General features: G+C 40.9%; 2 long non-coding RNA genes across 2 annotated transcripts in view; both read left to right on the plus strand.

Annotated features, from left to right (window-relative positions):
- Positions 1-15,473, plus strand: part of LOC138917850 (uncharacterized) — a 68,618-nt gene that overhangs the window by 13,494 nt on the left and 39,651 nt on the right. The gene's annotated exons all lie outside the window — the stretch shown is intronic.
- LOC106781696 (uncharacterized) lies at positions 5,830-12,043 on the plus strand. Its single transcript, XR_001378381.3, has 3 exons — positions 5,830-5,946; positions 7,824-7,927; positions 11,780-12,043. It is a non-coding gene; the product is annotated as an uncharacterized lncRNA (long non-coding RNA).

The following is a 15,473-nucleotide window of genomic DNA, read 5'->3' on the forward strand; positions in this document are numbered from 1 at the left end:
GCTGTTTCCAAATAGTGTTACTCCAACTTGGAGCTGTTATTACCACCAGTGATTAATTAATGGATTATTTACTAACGTGAGTTTCCTTTCTTCTCTCCTTCTGAAAAAGACACAGGAGACAAGTGAAGAAAAGCCAGACATGTGGATTCCATTTGAAATCCATGATTAAAAAGCTTAAAAATTCAAACCAACGTAAAAAACTGTTTTATTTTAATACTCTGGAAGGTTTCAGTGAACTCCATTATTTTCACTCACTATTTGCTTGAATAATTTAGGCAAGAAAGCTAAATTATACATAAAGTGTACAGTTAGAAGAAAAAGTTCATGCACAGCCCTAGGCTATAGCCTCCCCTAATGATGTCTGAAGTCAGTGAAAAGAACTCGTTAGACTGAGAGTAATTTCTCAGGGTTTAATTTTTTTTCTTAAAGCAATAATGTTCTTATAAAAATCTGACAAATAATACACTAAAAGAAAAGCCACAAAAGAGAGTCTCCCGGTTAAAGTCCTAGCCCCTGTAAACTTTCATTTAATTCCATGTAAATGTTGGCTTTCCGCACACCACAATACATGGTTATTGGCAGCCTTGAGTGATCTGATTCAACAAGGAAAAGACAAGTCTTGATTGAATAGAGTTGCTATTTGGCCTCATTTGAATTGTGAAGTTATGGAGTTAAAAGGAGATGCTTCAGGCTTGGAGACAAAATCTAAATCTTCTGTGGGAAGGGGATCGGCACCCACTCAGTGTTCCATCGTTTGGGCAAGTAGTTACCACTTGCTGGGGTATTGTACTTCAGCAGCAACCCATATCGTTAAACATTTACGGATTCACTAAAATGTTCACATTCCCTTTAAGTGTAACAACAGAGAACCCGACTGCTGTAAGATGACAGGAGCATCAAAATGGCGCTGTAGTCACCTTTGATTTCTGAGCTGCCTTTGTTCTTTCCTTAAAGTCACACAATTGTAGAATTTGAAGAATCCAGTTCAGCCCCTTCATTTTACCGTTGAGGACCCTGAGACCCAGAGAGGGGAGGTGGTGAGCTCCAGGCTGTGCAGCTAATGTATTTGTTCATTCATTCCCACATGTTTGTACATTTAGAGACAGAGAAAGGAATTCCAAGTAGAGAGACCAGCCATATGGAAAGGTAAAAAGTTGGGAACCAGAATGATGCCTTGGGGAACAAGTGGTGCCAATCACTGTCTGGTCACCTCTCCCCTCACCCCCACTTCTAAGGGAACCTGCCCCATGGCAGTATAAGCTGGCAGGTAAGAGCACAGAGAGTCTGGAGACAGATTGTCTGAGGTTGAATCCTGACTGTGCCTTGTAATAGCTGTAAGATCACAGGCAGGTCACTTTCTTCTCTCTAATTTATTCTCCCCAACAGTAAAATGATGGAGGTAATAATAGAACTTACTTCTTATGGTTGTTTTGAAAGGATATTAATGCATATAAAGTTTTTACAGACAACATCTAGCACTTAACAGTTATATAAATATTACTTATTATCATTAATATTAATAGAACATAATCTTACCCATATGAATTAGGTCTCCTGGCCATAGTTGATCACATAAGGGGCAGTGGGCAGCTGACCTGGGTGGAGCATTTGTCAAGCAGCCAATGTCCTATAACTTATGTTGTCTGCATTTGAAGGGATAAATTGGGCCATCAAAGTAGGGCCATTAAGTAAGTGAGAAATGGGCAACCAAAGATTTGGGCTAGTTAACCAAGAGTCTGAGAGGAGAGACGATCGTGAAGGCTCAGGGGGAGGGCAGGCATTATGGTCCCAAGTGAAAAATGAAGTTATGAAGTTTTGAGGAAGCCAGTTGGTTGGAGAGAAGAATGGGGCATACATACACACACATGCACGTACAGACACACATGCACACACAGAAACTCAGTTCCTGAAAACTTTATATGTCTAGTCCAATTCCATGGGCAAACAATTTTCACCAAACTCTCTTTTCTTAGAGGTAACTGGAGTGAGTTTCAGGTCCTTGCAATCAGAATAAACTACCAAACACTTATAGACAGTTCTGTGAAGCAGATATACGACACTGGGATATAGACAGTGCCAATTGCGAAAGGCCAGTCGTGTCAAAGTGAGTTTAAACCATCTCTTGAAAGCCACTGGAGGTTCCTGAAGATTGACATAGGTGAGTCATGTCTGATCAAATTTGTCATCAGCTCTGTAAGATCGTCTATGCAGCAAGGACAAAGATAAATTTGAGGGAGCAGAAGAACAGAGGACGGAGGCTAGTCAAGAGGCTGGGGTATAATGCAGGCCAGAACTCATCAGGATCTCAGCTAAGGGAATAGTGGTAGAAATAGAAAGAAAAATATAGACAAGGAAGATATTAAAAACTTGGTGACTTGTTGTGGGGCACAAGGCAGCTGCTGGAGTCCAGGCAAAATTTCTGACTTGAGTGTTGAGATAAATCAAATCAGAAACATAGTTTTGGGAGAAGAAACTGAGAGGCTCTCCTTTGTATGTGCTGAGTTTGAGGCATCTGTGGGAAATCCAAGTGAAGATGTTTCATTGCATTTGGATATGTGATTTTGGAGCTCAGCAAAAAATTTGGGATGATAGATTGAGGAGTGAATAGGATAACAATAGTAGTTGAGACTAGGAGTTTGATCTTTCAAGGTAAGTATAGATGATAAGAAGAGACGATCAAGGTTATAGTCTGGGGACCACCAGTATGTGAGGGGTGAGCCAGCAGAAGGGCCTCTGCAAGAGTCCAAGAAGGAAGGGATGGAGAGATGGAAGAGATTCAGGAGCAAGTGGGAGAGTGGGCCTGAGGAAGCAAGAGAGGAAGACATTTCAAGGTGAAGAGAATGATCAGTAACGTCAAGTGCAGAAGAAAGTTCATATTAGCAAAGGGCACAAAACCATCCATTGAATGTAGCAGCCTGGAAGTTATTTGAGACCTAAAGGAGTGAGAACAAAATAAAGATGACAATGGATTGAGATGTAAACGGGAGGGAAAATAAGGGAAGAAAGTAGGTAGTCTCCAACTGTAAAAGGAAGAAAGGTGAAGAGAATGCGGGATCAAATAAGGATTACTTGTTTAGTGCAGAATAGACGACACGTTGATGAACTGAGCCAGAAAAGAGAAGTTAGTGATACAGGAAGAAGGATGCTGATGGAGTAGGGTGCCTGCTGAGGAGGTAGAGAACACAAGATCTAGGGCACAGGTGGAAGGATAAGCCTTGCACAGCATGAGGGACAATGCTTCCCTGGAAACAAGAGGGAAGGAGGAAAGGATGGAGGCCAGTAAAGATAAGTTTGTAGTTGAAGATTCAGCAAGTTGAAAGAGCTTTGTGTTTGAGAGAGTTGTTTCTCTCCAGAAAGTAGGAAGCAAGAACGTTTGCTGAGAACAGGGGAGAAGCTATGGTGCAAGGAGTTTGAAGAGAAAAGGGAATGTTAAAAAAAAAAAAAAAAAAAAAAAAGCAAACAACTCTGCAAGGACCAAGAGGGGGCTGAACAGGAACTCATAGAATTGTAGGGCCATTTAAGAGCCCAGCTGAGCCTGAAGACCACTGGTGTCTGGTGGCACCAATTCACGTGGTAGTTCGATTTCTCCAGCAGTAGGCCACATCCCATATGTAGGAGGAGAGAAACCAAAAGACTGGAGGATGCAGGACAGGTTTGATGGAAAACCAAGAAGACAAGGGAACCCAGAGAGATGGTAAAAGAAAGATGGTGTGATCTAGGCTTCAAAAAGACAGACATGAGTCAAGAAGGGTGTCAGCTTGAGAGGAAAGAGAGTGGGGTTTGGGTTGGAAGCTTTGGGCTGGGTGGTTAAAAAGTGGGAATCATAAGAAAAGAACAGTAACAAACAGGACAGGAGTTTGTTGTCAGTGTGTGGGATACCAGAGTTTAAGATTTCAGAAATAAAGCAGTTAATTGTTGTCCCAACCAGGACCAAAACCCAGGTTCGCTAATTCAGTCTTGGATTTTCTTTTCCTGGAATGCCTCTGGCTTCTCTGAAAAGTCCCTGAGCCATAACTAGAAGGCCAAACTTGTTACAGCCTGGCACGAAGCTTTGCCGGGGTAATTTATCCTCTTTTGTCACTGGAGTTCTAACTGAGGCTGGAAAAGATTGAGAAAGTTTAATCATACTGTTCTTCAGAGTCCATTGCGAGGCATTAATAACTTGCTGTGATATTAGCAGTTTTTCATCTTACACTGGCATCATTTTGTCACATTAGTTTAATATTGCCACCATGTAGCTTAGTATTAACGTGATACAAAAGTAAAATTACATGTGCACTTTTCATATTGTTATATTGAAATCTAGTACGTATGTGACACTAATACTATTCAAATTCCGTAAAATATACAGCTTCTAATACAAAGACATTTTAATGTTATGTTAGAATAAGAATGCAGATCATTACACTTCCAGAACCATGCGGCAGAGGAGGAGGAACTGAAGGGCTTGCCATTTGAGAGCCCTGGGGAAAACACTCAGGATAGTTCCTACGCATGACCACCCCAACCTTGCCGGCCCCGGCAATCCGGGCAGTGCTCATCGCAGTTTGAACAGAGTCAGAAAACTTTCTCTCTAAGAGGTCAGTTCATAAATATTTTAGCTCCATGGACCCTAGGTGGCAACCCCTCAGGTCTGCTTTGGTGGTGCAAAAGCAACCCCAGGCAATACGGAAATGAATCAGTGTGGCTGTGTTTTGATAAAACTTTCTTTACAGATGTTGAAATTTGAGTTTCATGTATTTTTCACGTCATGAAATAATATACTTCTTTTGATTTTCTTTTCAACCATTTAAAAATGCAAAAACTACTTTTAGCTTGGGGGCCATATGAAAGCACGTGGAGGGTCGGATTTGGCATTCAGGCCACAGTTTGCTGACCCCTGTGTTGGAAGGTCATGAATCTGCACGGGCACCAATGTGAGATTTCCTGATGAGAACCAGTGGATTCGAGCTCTCTTGCAGAGCTTATATATGCTAACATGTACATTCTCAAACTGACTTTGAGGGGGAGTAGACATTTTTTCCTTTCCAGATTTTCCATTTCCCCTCCTCCCCACACAGAGAGCGGGCTTTGGCTGACTCCCACAGTGGCACGTGCTCTGAATGCCTGGCCACAGCATTGAAGGAGGCATTACCTTGTTTATCAAAAATAAAAGGACTTAATTCTTTAGTTTAGGCCAAGCCTTCGGATGTCCTTCCCTTTCTATTTAGTAACAAAATATTTCCCAAGCAGAAGGCCAAAATTATGCTAGCAAATGCAATACGTTATTTTTGAGCTACCACATATATAATTTCAAAAATTGTACTTACTTTTAGTTAGATGTCATGTCAGGTAGCAGGCTTCAAATCAAATTCAAGACCATTTGAATCCATTTTGAAGGAACATTGTAAAATTTATCTTACCCGTGCCCTATCAGGGAACTAAACAACTCCCCTCACCTTCTTGTTTTTTGACTTACATCCAAAAGAGAAGGGCAGAGATAATCCCAATAGATCTTTGAATCACCAGAAGGACTAGGTAAGACTCAGACACACGTTAGAAGGAAACGTGGACTTCGACTACCTGGAGCATTTCACTAATGGAGAAAGAAGGACACTGGGGCTCATGGGTGGTGAAGGGTGAGGAACCATGTAGGAGCGTGAGGGGACAAGGGAGGGAGCAAAAAGTCTCTTTTCTTCATGTTGCTACCTCCAGTCCAGCCATCACAGACCTGGCCCTCTAGCCTTCCTGTGATGAGGCAGAGGCAGAAGAGGTGCCAGGGGTACTGCTATGTGACGGGCGCTGCGGCAACAGTGGAAGCTTATCACAAAAGGAACATGATTAGAGACTGATGTTCCGCTTCCAGAGGTGGATCTAGAATCATGTTCTTTTGTCACTTAAGCCTTGACCCAGAGACAAGGATTCATTGCCATCACATCTGCCCTGCACATGCAGTAGGAAGAAAGAGTAAGATCCCTATCAAAAGAGGGGAGTTAAGGTTTAGAGCTTCTGATTGTTTCTGAGGAGGGTGGATGGAATGCTTCTAACATCCTGTAGGGCTCCAGGACACTGAATCCTTCCCATCCCTTCTGGGAGAAGGATCTATTTCTGGTAATGTGTTTTGGTAGGTGCAACAGTAGACTTGGTGCCATATCTGGTTGGCCCAGGCTGTCCTGGAGAGATGGGCATTGGGGTCATTCTCTATGAAGCCAGTTGGGTGTGGTCCTGACTCTTGTTGAGGGTGGCTAAGCTTGAGAGGGGAGATTGCCTAGTTACAAAGAATACATTCATCCTTTGAAAACATACATCTAAATGAATAGGCTCACCATAGAACCCTGCTTGCCTGGGATGATCCTGGACATTTATATTCTGACATTATTAATAGTGCCCCTTCCTTTTAACTATCAGATTGGATAATAAACTGTATCGCCACCCTAACTAAAAGTTACTACATTCCAAGTCTAGCTTTCTGTGTCCTTATCTTATATTGAAAGCTTATAATCCTCAGCTAGTTTAAGGTACAGTCTATTTGAAAGGGCATTTGCTAGCCAGCTGGCCAATGTGAGGAGGGCCATACTATTTGAGGAACAAAGTGGGGAGGAGCAGAAGGAAAGGTATATTCAACTCTGTTGCTGTAGGGGGACAGGAAAGGCTTCACAAAGAAAATATTTTGAGCAAAAGGGGAAGAGTGTTGCAGGAAGAGGGAACAGTGGAGCAGAGCAAAGGATCAGGAGCGAGGAATAGCATTGAAACCTTTGGGGAATTGTAAGGCCATGAGAATGACTGAAGTGCAGGGAGCAAGCTGGGTGGAGGAGCTGTAAGAAAAGAGACTGACTGGAGGGAGAGGTGGTTTCTGGATCACACAGGGCTGGGGAGTTTCAACTTTATCTTATAGGTTACTGGAACTCCTACTTGGCTGACCATCTGAAAACTTGGAAAGAGTTTTAAATGTAGATTTATTCCAAGACAAAAAAGCACAAAAATTTTTTATGTAATTAAGGAAATGTAAATATGGACTAAGTATTGATTACATTAAAGAACCATCACTACATTCGTAGTTTTGCACAAAAAAAAAAAAAAAATTAAAAAGTCCTTAATTTTTCTTTCTTGAGATGTATAACTAACCACATAGGGATCAGACTATATAATGTCTGGGATTGGCCTTGAAATACTCCAGCAGAAGAAAAAAGGAGGGGAGAGTGGGAATCCTGAAGAAACAATGGGGATGGGTATAGGGAAATGTTGATGGCTGTTGAAGATGGGGGACAGGGATGGGCATAAGGGAACTGATTTCTTGTATTTTCCACCTTTGAGAATGTTTAGAAATTTTCATAACAAGAAGTTAAAAAAGTGAAATGCGTATTCCCTGGGTCTCACCCCAGATCTACTGAATCACGATCTCTGGGTAATACGATCAGCTGTAAATGTTGGATTGAAGGATGGTGGGAGACGGGCGGGAGGCATGTGGACCATCTGGAAAGCCCAAGCAATTGTGCAGGAGAGAGACAATGAAGGGTTGAATCTCAGCAGTGGAGGTGGGGAGAGGAGGAGGGACGTGAGACATACGTTGTAGTTCACTAGACAGGACCCAGTGTCTAATTAGATGGAGAAGGTGAAGTTTAAGGTGACTCTTGGGAGACTGAATGAATGGGAAATATGTAAGGAGCAGATACGAATAAGGAAAACTAGAGGATTCAGAGTTTTGGTTATTCCAAGTATTAAAAATATTTGAGTCTCCTCTGTTAATAGCATTTCAATATTTTTGCCACTTTTCTTATTACTTAAGATCACCTCAAGACTTGAATTCTATGCAAATAATACAGTTTCTCTGCTCTATTTTCCAGAAATACGTCTTTATTCAGAGATTCCAGCAGGGCTGCCTTTGAGTTACTCTGACCTGGTTCACTACTGACAAAGGCACATGCCCTTGACCTTCCAGCATCTCCAGGTCTTTTGTGTTTTTCCTCTCTGCCTTTCTCCACTATCTTATGGTGTCTTCTCCTTAGCAAATAAGAAACAGGCCAAGTTTTTTTGGCACACAAAGTACAGTGTCCTCTCTTCCCTTTAATCCTCCCAAGAGTGTGAAGTAGTGTGTAAACACACCCAGAGGAACCGAGACCCCAAGATCAGCCGCATCTGTGCTCTCAGCATTTTTGTCTTTTTTCCAGTCATTTCTTTTTTTTCAGTCATAAGAACCTGAGCCTGAGACATGACATCTTTTAGGAAATCCAGTTAAACCCCAAGCTTTCAAACAACTAGGTTTAGATTTGCCCAAGGGACATGAGGAAGTGGCCTGCCAGCTCCTTCTGTATTGGGAACTCTCTGGAGACCTGGCTCTTTCCTGTAATCTCCACGGGCTCTTTGCAGAAAGCCATATTTCTTCCAAGTCTTTCTTTTCATCCCTGTCTGAACCTGCCTTCATCTTCCTAATGGCTAATTAAAAAATTACAACCAAGAGCATTAAATAGTAAACCCCTTCCCTGCTGTTCTCGCTTTAATTTCTGAGGGCCCAAGCAAGATGCCTTTAAAAGAATTAGATAAGGCCACCTTTCTGCTTGCAAACAGCATGATAAACAGCATTCCAGTCGGGAGACGCCTTCATTCTGATGGGTAGTCCTTCAAGGCAGGGTATGCATGGGCGTTATTCGCATCTTATTCCAGGAAGATAAAGTTTAGGAGCGGCACAGTCTCTCCAACATTATGACTTTTCACTTGCGCCTGATACAGAATTTTGGGTGTGTGTGTGTGTGCGTGTGTGTGTTTGTGTGCGCATGTGCATGTGCAAGTGTTTCCTCCTCCCTTGGTGCCTGTGTTTTCCATTCCACACTGAAGCAACTATGAGTTTTAAAACTCACAATTATTTCTCTTTCATTTAAGTTAGGAGTCTGAGCTTGATGGAAACCCATCCCAATTCATGATGTGCTCACTTAAGCTGCTGCTTGATCCCATTTGCAAAAAGACATCTTGGAAGCGGTGTCTAAATAATAATCAACATAGTGCTCTCCTTGCATTTGTTTATACATTATCTTAACACTTTATGACGTATTTTAATAGAACAAGAGTTTAGAAGCCGGAATCAGACATCGCCGGCTCGGTCTGCTTTAGATTGTTCTTCATCAATTGTTTTTTCTCGTGATTATACAGTTTTACTTTATCATCCCTTTGATAACAATTTCTGCATGAAAATTGACTTTATATTTCATTTTTCCCGTCTGTTATCTTAGCGGCATTCATACGCAAACACCCTTTGTGGGGCACTGGTAATATAACTGATCAGGCGAAGCTGTGCCATAAGAAATCAAAACCATAATAATGTCTTTGGGTTTTGCATTTTAAATACTGCGTTCATTGTTGAACTGAGGTTTCTGATCCCTTTCCAGACATTACAGAGATTACCTTTGGTAATGCCTATTTCATTGTACTTTGATATAAAATAATGTGTGTCATAAATCATCCGAGTGACTGTCATTAAACAGAAAAGCACCTACTTAGAATACGTAACAATTTGCTTTTCTAATTTGAAGAAGATTGAGGCATTTTAATTATAAAAGGTCTTTGTAAATGAGACTAGAATTCAATATAAAATTGTAATTCTTTATGGAATTGTAGATTAGAAATAATAAAATCCTTATTGATTAATTTTACATTATTTTTTGCAAGTGCTAAATAAAAACACTCAGAAGTGTTTGTGAAATACAGCCCTAGACTTTTGTCACCCTTAATCTGAGAAAAACTTGTGTTTATTCATTTCAGAAAAAGGCACAAGAGAATCAGTTGTTATTGCGGGTTAATTTGCAATTGTAAATTTGAGAAATTTTTCAATTAAAGCTGGGAACGTCATGTCTAAAAAGTTGAGAAAAGACGAAGGGGTATAAAGCCACCAGGGGCGGGGGAGAGCTATTTAAAACTATCGGTGTGCTTCAGAGTCTCAAGATTGTTTCCATTTAGAAGAGGATGAAGGTTTGGAGCCTTCTCAGCAAAGAACAATTCAAAATTATTGGAGCCCTCCTCTTTAAAGGTGATCAGGCTTCTGCACACGGACACCAAAGCGAATTGAAAATTATGAGAGCTCTTCACATTGTTTCAAACATTGATTTTTTATAAAATGGATTTCCACATTTTATTTCTTCAGTGACTGGGTAATTACAGCGGCCTAGAAACTGAGGTACTTCATTCTGAAACTAGTATTTTCTCTTTGGCTCTTCCCCTTTTCTTTCTTTCTGCCTTTTTCTCCCCCCTTAATAAGTTTTCTGGTTTCCCTTGCTGCTGGGATAGACACATCATTCTTTGTTCTTGCTCGTAAATCACTGTGTGACCAAGGAACCAGGAAGTTATTAGAGGTGAGGGGAAGGTCAGGTCGAAAATTCAGATTGATCTAACCTATTCTCACAAAATAGTACTTTGCCTACCTCAAACCCAAAGCGAAGCACCAACGCAAGGCTGCTCCACCATGACTCAGTCATGCTTCATGAGGGAAGAGACGTCCGCAGCGTTAACAGGGAGCGTTACAAAGAGTCACAGGAACCATGAAGTTGTCATCAGTATGCATTTAGTTACGATGACGTTTGCCCATGCACATCATTTCGAGTGCATTTTTTTCCTCCTTCTCTCTTGTCTTCTCTTCCCCTCTTCCTTTTCTCTCATTAAATGGGCAGATAGAAATGAAATTCTAAAGATTCACTGCAGAGGCTGACCAAATTGGAAAGTGGTCCTTTAGTTGGGAATTCTGGAGGTTTCTCTCCTTGTGTTAGAAATTGGTCTTGTGTATACACACCGACGTACACACACACACACAGTCTTGTACAGACTATTGAGGGATGTGATGGGAGACAATTAATTCAAGGACTCTAGTTTGGATAACAAATACGACTTTTTCCCAGTTTTTCCCTCCGTTCCAAAGGGAAAGTTCCCTTCCCCTTGCTCAGTCCTCCTCCCTGTCGGTTCAGCTATTTGGTAAAGGGCAGAAGCAGTGTTCCACGTGTTTTGTAAAAAGCTGTAGCAAAGTGAATTGAATATAGTATTAAGTTTTTGTCAGCCTGAACTCACACCTGCCACACGCAAGGTTTTTTGGCCTTTCGTACAAATCATAACTTGAGTCTAAATCTAAAGGAACAGGGAAAGCAATAGAGCAAAGCTATCCAGATATCCAGATGTTGCTCAGTCTGTGTGATTGTAAATTTCAAAGTACCAGCTTTCCATCCCACTTATAGTGCATTGGGAACTACATGAAAATTCCAAGACATACTGGTTTATTGAAATGTCTGGCCATTTCTATATGAATTGTGGAACTGATGTACTGAGGTAGGCAATATAATTGTGATAATAAGGAACATTTCCACATCAACTCACTGAACTACTAACCTATAATGAGGAGTATAACTCAGCAATGGAGGAGGGTGATTTTCATTATTTTTTTTTTTTAACTCAGTGTCAATTATTCAAATTCTTCCTTGACTATAGTTTTGGACAAGTTTTCAAGGGCTTTGAGGCTGATATATATATATATATATAAGAACAGGTTATAGGTTTTTGAATTTGTCTTTACAAGAGATTGTTATCATTTTATCATTATATGTAAGACCCAAGAAGCCCAAATCAGGTGCTTAGAGTCTCTTTGGATTTTGAAGTTTAGGTCTGATTCTCAGGATCTTTGCTGGGAGTAGAGTATCACACCCCCAAAGCTGGGGGCTTGGTTTGGGCATGCCTCTGGTGTGACCATTGACTTTACAACTCACACCTCTGGATGGAGAAGAAGGTGCACCATCTTGATTGATTGTTCTTTCTGCCTTCTCATTCTTAGTTACTTCCCAGCTCCTTGACTCCTCCATTTGAAGATGAACAGAACATTCTAGGATGCAGTCCCAGGAATGAGAATCCTGGGGTTGATGCTAAATCATTTGTATCCCTTTAAAGATTTGCAAAGTGGTGCAACTAAGGTATTGGAAGTAATGGAGCTCCCCTGAATTCCTGACCATTTCTCCCACCAAGACTGACTGTTGATCAAACAGCTCTGACAATGGAAGGAAAGATTAAACAATTAAACAAAATGAAAACTTAAACGTGACTTATTTGATAGTGTGTGACTTTATAAAAACTCTTTCTTAGCCCTTCCTATACGAAACTGTGGTAATTGGAAATTAGATTTTTTTAAATGATTATTTTGACTCTCTGATGCGACTAGGAAGATGACAGGAGACTTTGGAAGTAAAGGAAGCATTCTATGGGAAAAGGAAGGAAGGGGAGGCAGGTCCATAAAAGACACAGGCTGTCCACATGTAAACGAATGAAAATTGACCATTCCTTTTCACCATTCACAAAAATAAACTAAAAATGGATCAAAGACTTAAAGGTAAGACCCGAAACCATAAGGCTTCTAGAAGAAAATGTAGGCAGTACACTCTTTGACATCAGTATTAAGAGGATCTTTTTGGACACTACGTCTTCTCAGACAAGGGAAACAATAGAAAGAATAAACAAATGGGACTTCATCAGACTAAAGATCTTCTTCAAGGCAAGGGAAAACAGGATTGAAACAAAAAAACAGCCCAATTGGGAAAAAATATTTGCGAGTCACATATCTGACAAAGGGTTAATCTCCATAATAAATAAAGAAGTCACACAACTCAACAACAAAAAATCAAACAAACCAATCAAAAAATGGGCAGGAGACATGAACAGACATTTCTCCAAAGAAGATATACAGATGGCCAATAGGCACATGAAAAGATGCTCATCATCATCACTAATCATTAGGGAAATGCAAATCCAAACTACACTAAGATATCACCTTACACCTGTTAGAATGGCAAAAATAACCAAAACAAAAAGTAACAAATGTGGGAGAGGTTGTGGAGAAAAAGGAACCCTCATACACTGCTGGTGAGAATGGAAACTGGTGCAGCCACTATGGAAAACAGTATGGAGATTTCTCAAAAAATTAAAAATAGAAATACCATATGACCCAGCCATCCCACTACTGGGTATCTATCCAAAGAACTTGAAATCAGCAATACCAAAAGTCCCAGGCACCCCTATGTTCATCGCAGCATTATTTACAATAGCCAAGACATGGAAGCAACCTAAATCCCCATCAGCTGATGATTGGATAAAGAAGATATGGTATATATACACAATAGAATACTACTCAGCCATAAAAAAGGATAAATGGTCTCATTCACAACAACATGGATGAACCTTGAGGGAATTATGTTAAGTGAAATAAGCCAGATAGAGAAAGACGAACTCTGTATGACTCCATTCACATGTGGAAGTTAAACATGTAGACAAAGAGAACAGATTAGTGGCTACCAGGGGAAAGGGGGTAGGGGGTGGGCACAAAGTGTGAAGTGGTGCACCTACAACACGACTGACAGACAATAATGTACAACTGAAATTTCACAAGGTTGTCAACTATCATAATGTCAATAAAAAGTTAAAAATAAAATAAGAGACTTCCTTCTGTCAAAATAAAAAAAAAAGACACAGGCTGTTACTACACGGGAGCCACCTGAAAGACAGGGCTGTGGGGCAGCTGACAAACAAGCCAGTCATGGAACGTGTTTAAAGCGTTGTTATGGAGGCATCATTCTCCTTAAGCTCTTATTTTGGGTCACATTTGGAAAATATTAAAGCTATTAAGGTCTCATTTGCTTTTCTCTGGAATTTTAGAAATTGTTTTCCCTGGCATTACTCAGTTTCCCCAAAGCAGGTTTTCTTTATTTCATTTTTTTTTTTTTTTTTTACTATAACATAGTCCTCACTGGTCACTTCTATCTTTTCCTGTTATTTACTTTGAAAGAGTCCTGCAGCCCCAGGAAAACAAAGGATGACAAACAGTGGGAGGAGGCGGTAGATACAAGAAGAAGAAAATGTTAGCGACCTCTAGTTACTGAGAAAATCAGCTCCGTTTCCTCCGAGCAGGGCCTCTTAGAGGCCGAGAGAGAGGCCCAGGACGCTGCCTTTCTTGCTGTTTTTTTGTTTGTTTTTCTTTGGAGACCCTTGTTACAGCAAAAAGCAAGCACGGTCAAATATGGATTGAAAACTGCGGCGTACTTCAAATATTTACATTTAATAAATTTGTAATTGTGAAACACAGAAGTACAATGACCAGATGTTTATCAAAGTCAAAATTTGAGGCTTTCATGAATGTGAGCCCTGGGACAATGGCCCATTCCCAACAACCTTCTCACTGCCCAGCTCCAAGCGGGATCCGTGCCGATCTCTGAATACGTTACCTGCATATTGTGGACCAGCTACCTCACTTAGGGCCTGGCAGTAGCAGAGCTCAAAAAAATATGAGTGTCCTTCTCCTCCTTTCTGCCATTATTCCACTTTATGTAGACCCGAACCCGGCAGATGGTCTTAAGGCAGTGTTTGCCAATGATGAATAAACTTAAGTGAAATTCTTCTTGCCTTGCAAACGCTGGTCAGGGTGAAGGGAAGACGCGGTCCAGCGAGGAAACCTGGGTCACGTGCAGCCCTGATGGTCAAATGCTCACAAGGAAGGAAAAAAGCCTGTAGTTTTGAGGTGCCCGAGGAACTGCAGGCTTTATTCTGCCATCCTATTTTCTTCTGCTGTCTTCATGGGATATTTCTGTCTGGGAATCAGAAGCAGCATTGATGTACTTTATTTTGTCAGCTTTGTTCTTTTTTTTAATTTAGTTTTTATTATGGGGAATTTCAAACATACACAAAAATAGAGAGAATAATATGAGGAAGGAACCCCGTGTGCCCATCACCAGTCTTCAATGATGATCAGTTTAAAATACACATCTGGGGAAATGGCTGGAGGAAGTGGAGGCAGGGGCTTTTGCTCCATGACAGTCTTTGGTTTCCACCTGTGCATTCATGCAACTAAACCTCACACACCTGCATCCACAGAAGGTCTCATAATTGCTTTTGAATCAGAACACGGTATCATTGCCATGGAAAAGAGGATTCAAAGCCAACGAGGCTAGAATGACTTACTCTTAAATTGATGTTTTCTTCATCCTTAATTTAAGGCTTGTAGGCAGCTTAAAGATGTTTATTAACAACTAAGGGCAAGAGAGGGAAAAACCACTGACCAAAAACCGAATCGTTTTCTGCTTAGCTGCTTGCTTTGAGAGAGGCCAGACTCCGTGTGCGTGTGTGTGTGTGTGTGTGTGTGTGTATAAAAATGGGAAGAAACACCAAGTCAGAGAAATAGAAACGCCTCAAGAAAAGCAAAATTACAGCCTTCATAATCCCTAGACCGGCTCTTGCAGAGCACACCTGGCTTCTGGAAAGGAGGTTTTTCTTACTATCAATGATAATGCCAAGTCTAGGGTACAACAAAGAATATTTCACGGGGTCATTGATGTATCCCCTCGTGTAAAGGGAAGTCATACAGCTCTGTATGCAGGTTTTCCTTTGATATTATCATCACATGATGATATGGTTTCCAGTTAAAAACTGGTGCCAAAGATGCAGCAGAACTGACTTGGCAAGGAGAGCGTTTATTTATATGATGTTAG

This window comes from Equus caballus, chromosome 15 (genome assembly GCF_041296265.1).
Source record: "Equus caballus isolate H_3958 breed thoroughbred chromosome 15, TB-T2T, whole genome shotgun sequence".
Lineage (NCBI taxonomy): Eukaryota > Metazoa > Chordata > Mammalia > Perissodactyla > Equidae > Equus > Equus caballus.